Source organism: Trachemys scripta, chromosome 9, assembly GCF_013100865.1.
Source record: "Trachemys scripta elegans isolate TJP31775 chromosome 9, CAS_Tse_1.0, whole genome shotgun sequence".
Taxonomy (NCBI): Eukaryota; Metazoa; Chordata; order Testudines; family Emydidae; genus Trachemys; species Trachemys scripta.
Window position 1 is genome coordinate 7,174,537 of NC_048306.1, and position 16,925 is coordinate 7,191,461.

Sequence of the window (16,925 nt, forward strand, 5' to 3'; positions counted from 1 at the left end):
CATAGCCCTCTGGAAGCTTGCAACGCCAGACAGCTACCGGTCAGTCGCGAACCAGTTTGGGGTGGGCAAATCTACCGTGGGGGTTGTTGTGATGCAAGTAGCCAAGGCAATCGTTGATGTACTGCTGCCAAAGGTAGTGACCCTGGGAAACTTGGAGGCGATCATAGATGGCTTCGCAGCGATGGGATTCCCAAACTGCGGTGGGGCCATAGATGGAACTCACATCCCTATCCTGGCACCGGAACACCAGGCCAGCCAGTACATTAACAGAAAGGGCTACTTTTCCATGGTGCTGCAAGCACTGGTGGACCACAGGGGACGTTTTACCAACATCTACGTGGGATGGCCGGGCAAGGTTCATGACGCTCGTGTTTTCAGGAACTCTGGTCTGTTTAGACGGCTGCAGCAAGGTATTTACTTCCCGGACCACAAAATAACTGTTGGGGATGTGGAGATGCCTATAGTCATCCTCGGGGACCCAGCCTACCCGCTAATGCCCTGGCTCATGAAGCCCTATACAGGTGCCCTGGACACTGAAAAAGAACTCTTCAACTACCGGCTGAGCAGGTGCAGAATGGTGGTGGAGTGTGCTTTTGGACGTCTCAAGGGGAGATGGAGAAGCTTGCTGACTCGCTGTGATCTCAGCGAAACCAATATCCCCATTGTTATAGCAGCTTGCTGTGTGCTCCACAATCTCTGTGAGAGCAAGGGGGAGACCTTTATGGCGGGGTGGGAGGTTGAGGAAAATAGCCTGGCTGCTGATTACTCACAGCCAGACAGCCGGGCGATTAGAAGAGACCAGCGGGAAGCGCTGTGCATCCGGGAGGCTTTGAAAGCAAAGTTCCTGAGTGAGCAGGGTAACCTGTGACTTTAAAGTTTGTGTACAGAGAAGCCGAACCTGCCCCCGTTTCTTTACCCAGTTCATGTTGACTATCCTATCCAGTTACATACCCCCTTCACCCCACTTCCAACACACGTTTCAAAATAAAAATAGTTCTACTTTGTTAAAGCACACCGTTTTCTTTAATACTGTTTTCGCGGGAATTTTTTAAAACTGGGACGCAGACTGTGGTGCGGAGCGGGTGTAGTGTAGTCGCGCGAATGCAGCTTCTAAACTCAAGGACTGACAGGCTCTGCTGCGGTGGGATGGTTGTTTCAACGGAGCCTGTCACCCCTCCTGATAGGGACTGTGTGTATGGGGGGTCTATGTGACTTTGTGGCAGGGGGAGGACGGTTACAGATCCCCTGCTGTGTGGCTCTGTGATCCTGCCTAAGGACCGCCGCTTAAGTTCTCTAACTGCCCTCCCCTGCCACAAAGTCACAGAGCAACCCACCCCCCACCACATAACATGAAAACAACCTCCCAGACTAACCAGGGTAAGTAGTCACTGCATCACTGCACTATGTATGTGCCCTGCTGCTGTGCCTGCCCCCGACTATGTACCCTGCCAAAGGTGACTGTCCTGTCCAATTACCAACCCCCTTTCCCCCCCTCCTCCAAAAGAACATGATGGAAACAGTAGTTAACAGAAACATATTTTTTATTATCAACTACACATGGAACTGGGAAGTGAAACTTGGACGGGGGCTTGTGTCAGGCGGGAAGGAAAGAACTTGTCAAACTTTGGGGAATGTGCTCGAGCTCTCTGCAGGGGTGGAGTGAGAGTTAGCAGGGACTCTGCCGCCTCTCCTTCTTTGCACTTTGGGTGAGGGGAGTATGGGACTTGGTGGCGGGGGAGGGCGGTTAGAGATGGACTGCAGCGGGGCTCTGTCCTCCTGCCTCCGTTCCTGCAGAACATCCACAAGGCGCCGGAGCGTGTCCGTTTGCTCCCTCAGTAGTCCAAGCAGGGTTTGAGTCGCCTGCTGGTCTTCCTGACGCCACCTCTCCTCCCGATCCATGTTGGCTTGGTGCATTCGGGTCAAGTTCTCCCGCCACTGGGTCTGCTGTGCTGCCTGGGCTCTGGAGCAGGCTATAAGCTCTGAGAACATGTCCTCCCGTGTCCTCTTCTTCTTATGCCTAATCCTCCCTAGCCTCTGGGAGTGTGATGACAGGCTAGGTTGTGAGACAGTCGCAGATGGGGCTGTGGGAATGGGAAAAAGGGAGTGAATTCCTCAGAAAGATAAATGTAGTTGTGAACAAAGAACATAGTCTTTCTCTGTGAACAGGACCATGCACAGCACCTATCACATGCGCACTCAGCACAAGGTCGAATTCTCGGCCTTCGCATTCAGTGTCTGGGGTTTTGCGGACCACATTTGAGAACCGTGTCAGGACAACGGAATTGCTCTTGCACGCAGACATGGTAAGCCGTAGATTCGTGGCAGCTTAAAACTTTAATATTAGCAATGGCCTCATTTCACATTGAAATCAATGTCGGTCCCTGCTGCCAGCAATCCGGCAAGCAGGAAGTCTGCTCCTGTGCCACACCCTCGCGGCTGTCCCCGGGAACGATCCCTTTCGGCTGCCCCTCTCCCGCCTCCACCGCGTGGCTGCAAACCAGCGGTTACAGTTCTGTAAAGGAACGGTAAAGCAGTCCCAACACTAACATTCCCCTACCTCATTCAAAGCAGGTCATCATGAGCGACATCACCCTCATGAGGATCTCTGAGAGCGACAGACAGAGAATGCTCCGGGAAAGCCTCCAAAGACCAGGGCCGTATGCCGCCATGCTGTGCCAAGCAATGATTCCGGAGTACTTGCTAGTCTCGTGGCGCGGCAACGTGTCCTACTACGGAGGACCCAATAAGGCCGCTCTCCCCAAGAACCTAATGCAGCGGATTTCAAATTACCTGCAGGAGAGCTTCCTTGAGATGTCCCAGGAGGATTTCTGCTCCATCCCCGGACATATAGACCGCATCTTACTGTAGCTGCAGTAGCAGGGACTAAACAGTAGAGCGGCTTGGGCAGGACAATCATGCAAAACCGGACATTGCTAGATTTTTTTTCAATAGTTGCACTGCCCATGACTGAACCGTAAAGTTAATCAAACTAATCATGAGAAACCCATTTTTTAAATTGTTAATATTCATGTTCTGTTACAAATAAATGTTTAGATGTTTACAACACTTACTGGATGATCCTTCACCAGATTCTGTGTCCGGGGTAACGGCTGGGGAGGGTTGGTAGGGGATCTCTGTAAGGGTGATGAAGAGATCCTGGCTGTCGGGGAAATCAGCGTTGTGAGCGCTGTCGACTGCCTCGTCCTCCTCATCTCCTTCCTCATCTTCCCCGTCCGCTAACATGTCCGAGGATCCGGCCGTGGACACTATCCCATCCTCAGAGTCCACAGTCAGTGGTGGGGTAGTGGTGGCGGCCGCACCGAGGATGGAATGCAGTGCCTCGTAGAAACGGGATGTCTGGGGATGGGATCCGGAGCGTCCGTTTGCCTCTTTGGTCTTCTGGTAGCCTTGCCTCAGCTCCTTGATTTTCACGCGGCACTGCGTTACATCCCGGCTGTATCCTCTCTCTGCCATGTCTTTAGAGATCTTCTCATAGATCTTTGCATTCCGTCTTTTGGATCGCAGCTCGGAAAGCACGGACTCATCGCCCCACACAGCGATGAGATCCAAGACTTCCCGATCAGTCCATGCTGGGGCCCTCTTTCTATTCTGAGATTGCACTGCCATCAGTGCTGGAGAGCTCTGCATCGTTGCCAGTGCTGCTGAGCTCGCCACGATGTCCAGACAGGAAATGAGATTCAAACTGGCCAGACAGGAAAAGGAATTCAAATTCAAATTTTCCCGGGGCTTTTCCTGTGTGGCAGTTCAGAACATCCGAGCTCTTACTGCTGTCCAGAGCGTCAACAGAGTGGTGCACTGTGGGATAGCTCCTGGAGCTATTAGCGTCGATTTCCATCCACACCTAGCCTAATTCGACATGGCCATGTCGAATTTAGCGCTACTCCCCTCGTCGGGGAGGAGTACAGAAGTCGAATTAAAGAGACCTCTATGTCGAACTAAATACCTTCGCGGTGTGGACGGGTGCAGGGTTAATTCGATGTAACGGCGCTAACTTCGACATAAACGCCTAGTGTAGACCAGGCCTAAGAGTTGTTTTCATTCAATCAGGAAACAGAAACATCCCATGTAATGTGTGCATCTCACCCACAAAGAACTAATTTTACATATTGAATGTTCTCAAACTGTTCACAGATGAGTTAAGTACAGGCAAAACATTGTTCATAGATATTATTTGTGAATGAATACATCTGAGAAAATCACAAGTCTTTTTGAGGACAATTCACAAACAGAGAAAAAGTGAAATTTGTTGAATAACTATTCCCAATATGAATTATTCACAAGTTCTCTGTTCTGATTTTCTCAGTTAAAGGCCTGCATCACCACTTACTTCAGTGGAGTGGAATTGGTGTCAGTAAGAGGGGAGTTTGTCATCTGTGTATATAAAATATTTCTTATTCACCTTTTTCCAGGGGATATATTATATAAACTTTCCTCTGTTCATCTTATTAGTTCCTGCACTTTGTCCCTGTTTCTTGATATGTTTTCCTATTAGCAGTCAGCTTTTTATCAGTGATGCTTTAGATTCATATTCATTTGTATTTTCAAAGCAGTTGCTGTGGACTCCATTTAAATGCATGGCATGTCATATGGCGTTGCATAACAACTACAGAAAATACACTATAATTACAAAATATAATTAATTTGCTTTTAAATCAGAAGGCTGGAAACATATCAGTGCTTAAGTGTAGCTACAGGGTGCACTGAAGGAGAGAATATGGATGAGTTTGAGTTGATAATGTTAGATACAGCAGTTAGCAATCATCTAAAGAAATAATCACTTGCAGGAGCTATAAAAAGCGTGTTTCTAGCTAGATCTCATGTTGGTAGTTTTATTACCTAAAGGGACACCATCAACTTTAAAATCACACTTCTGTCTGAAGTTTGTTTACCTGCTATTATTAAAAGTAACACCCTAGATTACTGTAACTGAAAGATCATAATAAATGTATTAAAAGTATTTTTTTTCTTCAGTTTCTTTTGTGCATTTGACAGCACTTTGTATATAGTCATTTTCTCTTGTTGATTGTGTGGGTCTGTGTAGCAGGGTGCTGGTGCAAAAGCACCTAATTAGCCCCTGCCCAGTCAGCTCCAATCAAGGGAAGCAGATTGGGGTTGATGGAAAAGGCCTGATGCCGGCCTGAGGATTGGCAACACCTGCTGGCCTGACAAGCCAAGGGCTATAAAGGCTGGGAGGGAGACAGAAGGTGGGGGTGGAGCCAGAGAGAAGTCAGTCAGGGAGGGAACTGGAGGTCTCCTAGCTGAAGGCTGATTCTGCCTGTAAAAGAGGTTGAATAATCCTGTAAAGCTTGTAAATAGACAGACAATGGTGGTGGGAGACCTGTAGGTAAATAAAGACACGGGTGTTGCATAACCCTGAAGCCTCTCTGAGCCTTATTGGGGCAGCAAGTGGGCCCCAGGAAGAGAGGCGGGTTGTGAACCCTGTTATAGTCTGTCACACACCAACAGGGGAGGAAAAACATTTTAATTACAACAAAATGTGACTGATAAACCATAGAAATGGTGACTCAGGGAACTGAAAATATCCTTAATTAAGTTGTGTGGTTTTTTTTTTTAAGTGATTAGATTTTGAGTTGACATTGGCCCTTCATACCGTTTCCTCACTGTCTCACTATCTGCATATTTAATTTCCTTTTCCTGTTTCTTTTCTCTTCATTTTCGTTTGGACTCCACTGTGACTTTGTGTCTTCCCATGCGCGGTTACGCAGGCCATTAAAAACAGGTGTCTTTCAAAAGTTAGTTTCTCCTTCATAATTGCTGTCTTTTCAGACTGTTGTTGGTGACCTATTTTAGCTGTAGGCCTCCATTATTTCATAATATGCCCAGTGTCCAACAAACTAGGGTTGCCACCTTTCTAATGGCTCGTAACCAGACCCCCGAGGCCTCGCCCCCTTCTCTGCCTCTTCCCCACCAAGCCCCTGCTCCTGCTATGTCTCTTCCCTCCTCCCCCCACACACACCACCCAGATTTAAAAAAAAACAACCAGACACCAGGGCTTGTTGAATGGCACCTGGACACACAAACCAAAACCCGGACTCTCCAAGTGAAAATCAGACGGGTGGCAACCCTACAACAAATCTCATACTCTTCTGACATCAATTCTCTCTAAACCACTTTCAGCATTTTACCAGTCCCAGGCTTGTCTCGTGGCTGGTCCCGCCCCTGAGTTACTTAGCGCACCCCGAGGCCTGTTCTAATTTACACTGGCTACCATTGTAGGGGATCAGCAAGGTTAAAGAGCCCCACCCAAGTCCACTTTTCCTCAGCCATGCTCTTTCCATCAGCAGCTCAATAGGAGGGGGTGATGTAGGAGCTGCTCCTGTGTGTCTACATCCCACAAGATTCCCTACATAGGTACATTTCCTTTGTGGCTGGAGCCACCTGGTTTAGAGCTGTTATGCACTGAGGAGTGATACATAGCAGCCAGACACACCAGAGAATTGAAGTCCCCCCCCAATCTGTGTTGTTTCAAATCAAAAGATTTCTCTCCACTCTCTCTTCTTATTGACACCCTTCCAATCTGTTGACAAGGAAGAAAGACAAGAGAATACAATGTCAAACAAGTTATCCAGTCTGTAATCCCTCTGGGCATGGGGGTGGGGGACAGAAGCTCCCCATGAAAGCGGGGGTGTGAGACAGGAGGGTGTGGGTGGGAGCTACTGAGATTGGAGAAGGTGGGCATCTGGCTCCAATCTGGGAAGGGGCATCCTTGCAGTTCCTCAGTTAATGATGGGGAGCACAGGGCACCAAGCCCCTCCTTAATGGCTAGCGCACTATGCTCCCCAGCCCAGGTGCCAGTGCCCTGCCCTATCCCACACCCTACCATAGTAGCTGGCATATGTGTTCCTTCTCCCTCCCCCGAGCTGTGTGTCTCCACCACAGTCATTTAACTGGCCATTTGCACATGTAAATATATGATCTGCACATGCATTCATGGTAATTCCCCCTTAAATTAGGGCTACAACATGCATACACATTTTGGGTGTTGCTCTGAATACATTAAAACTTTTGTAAAATGTCAGGACAATTTAATTAAATTGCCTATTTTAAATACTTCACTGAGCGTGTTCAGTGAATCTGCCAATTTGCCTAGCAGGGAGAAGTTTCTCTGACGTAAAAACTAGCTTGGTCCTAACAAGCTGTACAGACCTTACGAGGCACAGTCTCAGAAACAGAGGGAGAAAATCTGCATTTAGAAAAGCAGGTGTAATAGTATGGTGGTACTTGCATGCAGTTACTGCAAATACACTTGTAAATCAGACTGGTACATACACCGACTAGTTAACTGCCAAATTATTAAAGCTGGTCATCTAGCAAAAATTCTGAGTTTGATTTGTTTCTATCTGTGAAGTCTAATTATAGGTGGATTTTCTTCCGTATTTCAAAGTAGATTTCTGAGGCATCTCTTCCCCTCTCCATGCCTCAGGATGAAAAAGAAGTGCAAAACTAGTACTCTGGTCTCTTGTAGTATTCAGAGTCCTTTTGTTGCTTAACAGCAACCATTTCTATCAATTCAAGGCAAATGTTGTCGGGATATGAAAAGAATCCTGTCCTATGGGCCCGGTCCACTGCAGTCAAGGACAGTCTTTCAAGAAACTTCAGCAGGTGGTGCATCAGACCACTAATGAGACCCTGGCAGAGAACTGGAACTTCTAAGGGTGTTCTGAAGAGTTGGGCCATCAGGAATGAACATAAGACTCCTTGCAGAGGGATGGCTAATTGTTATCTAAAGTTCCATGTTGTATAATACCGATTCTTTCACGGCACACAAACCTATGTAAAAATCCTGAGGTCCTTGCTCTGCTCTTACTCTAGCAAGTTTCTCATTTGTCAATTTGTTTGTACCCTGGTGTGTGTTTTATATACCAACCACATTTTAATTATACAAATAGCTTGTCTAAGGGTATGTCTACACTACGAAATTAGTTCGAATTTATAGAAGCCGGTTTTATTGAAATCGGTTGTATACAGCCGATTGTGTATGTCCACACAATAAAATGCTCTAGGTGCTCTAGTCGGCAGACCGCGTCCACAGTACGAGGCTAGCGTCGACTTCCGGAGCATTGCACTATGGGTAGCTATCCCACAGCTATCCCACAGTTCCCGCAGTCTCTGCCGCCCCTTGGAATTCTGGGTTGAGATCCCAATGCCCGGATGATGCAAAACAGTGTCGCGGGCGGTTCTGGGTACATGTCGTCAGGCCCCTCCCTCCCCCGTCACAGCAACGGCAGACAATAGATTCGCGCCTTTTTATCTGGGTTACCTGGGTTACCTGTGCAGACAACATGGAGCCCGCTCAGCACAGCTGAGCTCACCATCACCATATGTCCTCTGGGTGCCGGCAGACGTGGGACTGCATTGCTACACAGCAGCAGCTGCTAACTGCCTTTTGGCGGTAGACGGTGCAGTAGACTGGTAGCCTTCATCGGCGATCTGGGTGCTGGCAGCCGTGGGGCTTGCCTTTTGGCAGTAAATGATGTATTATGACTGTTAGCCGGCCTATTACAAGTCGGGTCATCGCACGTTAGCAGAGTCTTCCCTGAGCAGCCGATCGTGCAATAGGCCTGAAGACCATCGTCATACACCGCCCCGTATTTGCTGCCAAGCACCCAGAAAGATGCCGAGGGCTATCAGTCACGCTGCACCGTCGTCTTAAGATGTAAAAAAATAGATTTTCTCTGTATTCATTTGCTTCCCCCTCCCTCCATCAAATCAACGGCCTGCTAAACCCAGGGTTTTCAGTTTAATCTTTGGGGGGGACCAGTCTGTGACAGTTGTTTGTGTCTCTCCCTGATGCACAGCCACCGTTCTTTATTTTAATTCCCTGTGCCTGTACGCCATGTCGTCACTCGGCCCCCCTCCCTCCTTCCCCTAGGCCGTCAGATACTACGTTTGCGCCACAGCTCGAGCCGAGAAGCGGTTCGCGCCTTTTCTTTGAATTCTGGGTTGAGATCCCAATGCCCGGATGATGCAAAACAGTGTCGCGGGCGGTTCTGGGTACATGTCGTCAGGCCCCTCCCCCCCTCGTCACAGCAACGGCAGACAATAGATTCGCGCCTTTTTACCTGGGTTACCTGTGCAGACAACATACCACGGCAAGCATGGAGCCCGCTCAGCTCAGCTGAGCTCACCGTCACCATATGTCCTCTGGGTGCCGGCAGACGTGGGACTGCATTGCTACACAGCAGCAGCTGCTAACTGCCTTTTGGCGGTAGACGGTGTAGCATGAGTGATAGCCGTGGGGCTGGCAGCCGTAGTGCTGCATTGCACCAGCCCCTTGCAGGCGATGGTATATTATGACTGGTACCCGTCGTCGTCGTACTGGTATGGCTGTCAATCATGGCCACCTGGGCAGACATGCTACTGTTTCGATGATGACGGTTACCAGTCATAATATACTATTTTCTGCCAATTGCCCAATATTGTCTGCTAAGCACCCAGAAGAGGCCGAGGGCGATGCTGGGTGCTGGCGGACGTGGGGCTGGCAGACGTGGGGCTGCATTGCTACACAGCAGCAGCCCCTTGCCTTTTGGCAGATGATGGCATATTATGATTGGTATCCGTCATCGTCATACTGGTATGGCTGTCACTCATGCTGCAGCGTCGGCTGCCACCTTAAGATGTAAAAAATAGATTTGTTCTGTGTTCATTTGCTTCCCCTTCCTCCGTGAAATCAACGGCCTGCTAAGCCCAGGGTTTCCAGTTTAATCTTTGGGGGGACCATTCTGTGTGACAGTTGTTTGTGTATCTCCCTGTTCCTGTACCTGTACGCCATGTCGTCACTCGGCCCTCCCTCCCGCCCTCCCTCCTTCTCCTGGTCCATCAGATACTACTTTCGCGCCTTTTTTCTGACCAGGCGCCATAGCTAGCACTGGGATCATGGAGCCCGCTCAGATCACCGCGGCAATTATGAGCACTATGAACACCACGCGCATTGTCCTGGAGTATATGCAGAGCCAGAACATGCCAAGGCGAAACCCGGACCAGGCGAGGAGGCGATTGCAGCGCGGCGACGAGAGTGATGAGGAAATTGACATGGACATAGACCTCTCACAAGGCACAGGCCCCAGCAATGTGGAAATCATGGTGTTACTGGGGCAGGTTGATACCGTGGAACGCCGATTCTGGGCCCGGGAAACAAGCACAGACTGGTGGGACCGCATCGTGCTGCAGGTATGGGACGATTCCCAGTGGCTGCGAAACTTTCGCATGCGTAAGGGCACTTTCATGGAACTTTGTGACTTGCTTTCCCCTGCCCTGAAACGCCAGGATACCAAGATGAGAGCAGCCCTCACAGTTGAGAAGCGAGTGGCAATAGCCCTGTGGAAGCTTGCAACGCCAGACAGCTACCGGTCAGTCGGGAATCAATTTGGAGTGGGCAAATCTACGGTGGGGGCTGCTGTGATCCAATTTGCCAGGGCAATGAAAGACCTGGTGATAGCAAGGGTAGTGACTCTGGGCAACGTGCAGTCAATAGTGGATGCTTTTGCTGAAATGGGATTCCCAAACTGTGGCGGAGCCATAGACGGAACCCATATCCCTATCTTGTCACCGGAGCACCAAGCCACCGACTACGTAAACCGCAAGGGGTACTTTTCAATGCTGCTGCAAGCCCTGGTGGATCACAAGGGACGTTTCACCAACATCAACGTGGGATGGCCGGGAAAGGTACATGATGCTCGCGTCTTCAGGAACTCTGCTCTGTTTCGAAAGCTGGAGGAAGGGACTTTCTTCCCGGACCAGAAAGTGACCATTGGGGATGTTGAAATGCCTATCGTGATCCTTGGGGACCCAGCCTACCCCTTAATGCCATGGCTCATGAAGCCATACACAGGCAGCCTGGACAGGAGTCAGGACCTGTTCAACTACAGGCTGAGCAAGTGCCGAATGGTGGTGGAATGTGCATTTGGACGTTTAAAAGCGCGCTGGCGCAGCTTACTGACTCGCTCAGACCTCAGCGAAAAGAATATCCCCATTGTTATTGCTGCTTGCTGTGCGCTCCACAATATCTGTGAGAGTAAGGGGGAGACCTTTATGGCGGGGTGGGAGGTTGAGGCAACTCGCCTGGCCGCTGATTACGCGCAGCCAGACACCAGGGCGGTTAGAGGAGCACAGCAGGGCGCGGTGCGCATCAGAGAAGCTTTGAAAACGAGTTTTGTGACTGGCCAGGCTACTGTGTGAAACTTCTGTTTGTTTCTCCTTGATGAACCCTCCAACCCCCCCCCCGACCCGGTTCACTCTACTTCCCTGTAAACCAACCACCCCACCCCACCCTCCCCTCCCCTCCCGCTTGCAGAGGCAATAAAGTCATTGTTTTTTCACATTCATGCATTCTTTATTAGTTCCTTACAGAGGTAGGGGGATAATTGCCAAGGTAGCTGGGATGGGTGGGGGAGGAGGGATGGAAAAGGACACACTGCATTTTAAAACTTTAACTCTTATTGAAGGCCAGCCTTCTGATGCTTGGGCGATCATCTGGGGTGGAGTGACTGGGTGGACGGAGGCCCCCCCACCGTGTTCTTGGGCGTCTGGGTGAGGAGGCTATGGAACTTGGGGAGGAGGGCTGTTGGTTACACAGGGGCTGTAGCGGCGGTCTCTGCTCCTGCTGCCTTTCCTGCAACTCAACCATACGCTCGAGCATATCACTTTGATGCTCCAGCAGACGGAGCATTGCCTCTTGCCGTCTGTCTGCAAGCTGACGCCACCTATCGTCTTCAGCCCGCCACCTCTCCTCTCGTTCATGTTGGACTTTTCTCATCTCCGACATTGACTGCCTCCACGCATTCTGCTGTGCTCTATCAGCGTGGGAGGACATCTGCAGCTCCGTGAACATCTCGTCCCTCGTCTTACGTTTTCTCTTTCTAATGTTCACGAGCCTCTGCGAAGGAGAAACATTTGCAGCTGGTGGAGGAGAAGGGAGAGGTGGTTAAAAAAGACACATTTTAGGGAACAATGGGTACACTCTTTCATTACAAGGTCGCATATTTCGGCTTGCAGGCAGCCATCGTAGGCCACAGTGTTTTGGCTTTTTTAACCTTCTTAACATGCGGGAAAGGTTGCAAACAGCAGCACATTTCCCATATCGAGGATGAATTGGGTTGTCCATTTAAAATGGGGTTTCAATGTAAAAGGAGGGGGCTGAGGTTTCCCGGTTAACATGCGGCACAAACACAAGTAAACCACCCCCCCCCCACACACACACACGATTCTCTGGGATGATCACTTCACCCCTCCCCCCCACCACGTGGTTAACAGCGGGGAACATTTCTGGTCAGAAGAGCAGGAACGGGCGCCTCTTAATGTCCCCCTTAATAAAATCACCCCATTTCAACCAGGAGAGCTTTCTGGAGATGTCCCTGGAGGATTTCCGCTCCATCCCCATACACGTTAACAGACTTGCTTGCTTTTTTTTTTGTAATGTTTACAAATATTTACAAAGTTACACTCACCAGAGGTCTCCTGTGTGCCCTGAGGGTCTTGGGTGAGTTCGGGGGTTACTGGTTCCAGGTCCAGTGTCACAAACATATCCTGGCTGTTGGGGAAACCGGTTTCTCCGCTTCCTTGCTGCTGTGAGCTACCTACAGTACCTCCATCGTCATCTTCCTCGTTCCCCGAACCGTCTTCCCTGTGTGTTTCTCCAGTGAGAGAGTCATAGCACACGGTTGGGGTAGTGGTGGCTGCACCCCCTAGGATCGCGTGCAGCTCCGCGTAGTAGCGGCAAGTTTGCGGCTCTGCCCCGGACCTTCCGTTTGCTTCTCTGGCTTTGTGGTAGGCTTGCCTTAGCTCCTTAATTTTCACGCGGCACTGCTGTGTGTCCCTGTTATGGCCTCGGTCCTTCATGGCCTTGGAGATCTTTTCTAATACTTTTCCATTTCTTTTACTGCTACGGAGTTCAGCTATCACTGCTTCATCTCCCCATATGGCGAGCAGATCTCGTACCTCCCGTTCGGTCCATGCTGGAGCTCTTTTGCGATCCTGGGAGGACTCCATGACGGTTACCTGTGCTGATGAGCTCTGCGTGGTCACCTGTGCTCTCCACGCTGGGCAAACAGGAAATGAAATTCAAACCTTCGCGGGTCTTTTCCTGTCTACCTGGTCAGTGCATCTGAGTTGAGAGCGCTGTCCAGAGCGGTCACAATGAAGCACTGTGGGATAGCTCCCGGAGGCCAATAACATCGAATTCCGTCCACACTACCCCAATTCCGACCCGCAAAGGCCGGTTTTATCGCTAATCCCCTCGTCGGAGGTGGTGTAAAGAAACCGGTTTAAAGGGCCCTTTAAGTCGAAAGAAAGGGCCTCGTTGTGTGGACGTGTCCAGGCTTAATTCGGTTTAACGCTGCTAAAGTCGACCTAAACCCGTAGTGTAGACCAGGCCTTAGTAACCCTGTGTTGTTACCCTCAGCCTCTCATTCGTTTTTTGTTAACACCCCCTTGTTCTGTCTTGTCTTCAATTAGCTTCGAAGCTCTTGAGGGAAGGAACAGTCTCCTAGTGTGTATTTTCAGTGTCCAGCATAATCTCGATAACCCATGATCCTGGACTTTCTTCTGTAATATTAATTAGAAGTAAAGAATGAGTGAAGCCATCGATTACACGTAGATATATGTTAGATGATTTGATGGGTAGATTGGCCACAAAGAACTGACAACTAATAACAAAGTGATTATAGAGAAATGCTGTGCCATAGAGCAAAGCACAATCCAACTCATTCCACTATGAAATCCTTAAGGACTAAACTGCACATATCCCTGTTCAACTATGCAAGGACTCAAGGTAGTGGCTTGAATTGCAGCTGGCCATTCTTTTTACCCCGTGGGAAAATCTGAATGAAAATGAACCAAAATAATTTTTTGTCTACATCTTCCACAGAATTTTTTTGTTTTTCATTTTTTTTTTCCCACCAGAAGCTCAAATACTCTAAACATTCGGCTGAAAAAAATTGATTGGGAAATGCTGTCTGCTCCCATTCTCCTCTATGGGCTGGGATCACTGGTCAGACTACATCCCCCATGATTCACCATGATTTCCCCTCTCAGAGGTGGGAGGGAGTGCATCCATGGAAACCATTGGACATGGTGCATCATGGGATATGTAATTTGGCCAGGGAGCATGGAGAATGGGGACATGAGATACTATGGCCGCATCTCCAAATTTAAATATTTTGGTCTGGGCGCATTCATTTTTTGGCAAAACCATCATTTTCTGTGGAAAGCAGATACTCTTCAGGAAGAAAAAAAATTGTTTCATCCAAAACCTAATTTTCTCGCAATAGAAAATTTTCAACCAGCCTTAATTTCAATCTCAGACAAGAGCTGCTTCCAAGATATTCCTCTCAATACCATCCCCCCAAGAAGGGGTGGAGAGTAGGCAGAGCCTATGTGCTGACTGATGGAGCTGGCTGGTTGAGCAGGAAAGGTGCCACCAAGAGAAAGGCATTGGGTCTCTAATACAGAATGCCTTCCAGTGCACTACCCGTGTTGGTGCCATTCCATACTGCCAATTCAAGGCTGTGGATGTAAGTTACAATTTAGCCCCGAGCTTGGTGTTTTATTGGGTGTGCAGGTGTGCGCCTGACATGTTTTTCATACATCACACTTTAATTTGATTATGTTTGAACTTAGCCCTCGTTTTAGCAAGGAATTTAAACAAAATTGGTGAGCTTTCAGTAGTTAATCAGCGCTCTCACAATGTAACCATGTAAACTGAAGGTGTTCAAGGACTAAGAGGAACCGGGAGCATTCAGCTAGCAGTCTCCATGGAAATACAGAGAAAATGAATAGGAAAAAGCCATGTAGGTGGTGGGTTATATTGAATGAGCACAATAGCGTGCTAAATTACACTCTGGACTAGATGATCCACATCTGACTAATGACATTTTAAATTTAATTTTAACCATAGCTGCACATATATTTTTAAAGTTGCAGTGGTTTTTTTTATTGACTAAGCGGATCTCTGTTTATCCAGCACTGACTGTACAAATCCTTCTTTCCAAGAAACATTCAGACTTAGAATTCTCTTACAGACTCATTTTTTCAGAGCAAAACTTTCATCTGCATTTGTACCCCAATTATTACATTGAAAGTATTTGCTTGGGCTGTGTTATATTTTCATGTCCTTCAAAACTTTATGAAACCCTTTTGCAATACAAGTACTGATTTTCTATTTTTCTCTGGGATTTAGTGTCGCTAGACTTTGTTTTGCTGGCTGGTTTCTATTCACACTTATTCTATAAAGTGAAATGTGCTAAACAATTTAATTTACTGAAGAACTCATCCAAATAGAATGTCATCTTTTTATTATATCATGTCAGGTCAGTAAAAACCATGAAAAGAGCAAGATGGTTTCTGGGCTGATAACTTTATACAATACTTATATTTAGATTATCAGTATTTAAGTTAGATCTTCAAAGGCTTTTTTAAAACTTTAATATTAATTTACAATTTAAATTAGCTCATCCATGAACTTACATCCATATTTATGTAATGTTTTACATTACATGAAAAGCTCATAAGTAATTTATTCATTTTGCACACACAAAACTTCTGGGTGAAATATTTCAGAAAGGGAATACTCTTAAAATGTATTGCCCTGAGAAGTGGAATATATTTAATTAATACAAAGAAATAGAGCAATTTTAAGGTATTTATTCTAAATTTTAGTAAAATAACTAAATGAAAATGCATCTTCTTTATATAACTCTGTAGGAAAGTATTTCTTTTCACTGTGGGCAGTTAAAAGAAGAGGTATTCTGCATTGCTGTTTTGTTTTTACTTAGGGACACCTTTGTTGGACATACAGATTTTTGAGATCAGATTCTGCAAACTCAATAGGGCCACTTTTGTGAGTAGAATTATTAACATATTTAAGCTTTTAAAAGATTGAAAACTTCATAAGTCACACACTGGGTCCCCAATCTTGCATACAATTAAGAACATGCTTGACTTTCCACACTATAAGCATTTCCGTTGTTTGCCCCAGTCCTGAAAGCACTGCTTGCACATGTATAACAAGACACAGATTGGGGCCTACAAGTAGAAGCCATAAATAGTCACCTCAGGGTCTTTCTCTTACTAAGCTGTGCAGCAGGGAAGGTGGAGAACAACTCCCCTCCCCCCAGCTAAAAATACAACTCACCAACCAGGATGAATCAAAGCACTCAGGGCTGCAAACAGGTATCTGTGCTCTTGGTTACATTACAAGAAAAAGCCCCACTTAACTGTAGAGAACAAAAAAGAAACAATATGTTGTCCTCTTCATTTTATTTTTAAAAAAATACCATCCAGATTGCGATGGGGTGTACCTGACTTTTGTGACACCCTGCTGGAGACCCGGTGGTCCTATTATGTCCTACCCCAGGAACAGCATTGGTGGGTCCTCCAGGCCTGTCTAGAAAGGCTGCATGGAAACAGCCAATCAGAGTCTACCTGGCTCAGATAAAAAGATCTGTAGGGATTTAGCATGTCAGTTCCTGTTTGGGACCAGAGGGATTAGGATTGGTGTGCTGGTCTGGCCAAAAGAGCTTGACTGGCTGCATTTACTGGACCTGGGAGAGAGGACCTGAGAACTGTCACCCTAAGGGAAGAGGTGGGTTTAAAGGGACCAGGTAGGAAAAGGCCCATGGAATGCAGCAGCAACTAAATAAAGGGAGCAGTGCATGGCTGCTGTTTATAGGGTCTCTGGGATGGAACCTGGAGTAATGGGGGAGCCTGGGTTCCCCCATCAGTCACTAGCAAAGTAGCCTAAGCCCCAACAAGGGGACAAAGCTCTGTTAGAAGCAAAGGGATAGATTTAAAGGGCCCAGAGCCAGGGCTGAAGAGCCTGGTGAGGGCAGACGGTTTGTGGAACTCTTTGCTATCCTGGAAGGGGTCTGTTTTTTGACTGTGAGACT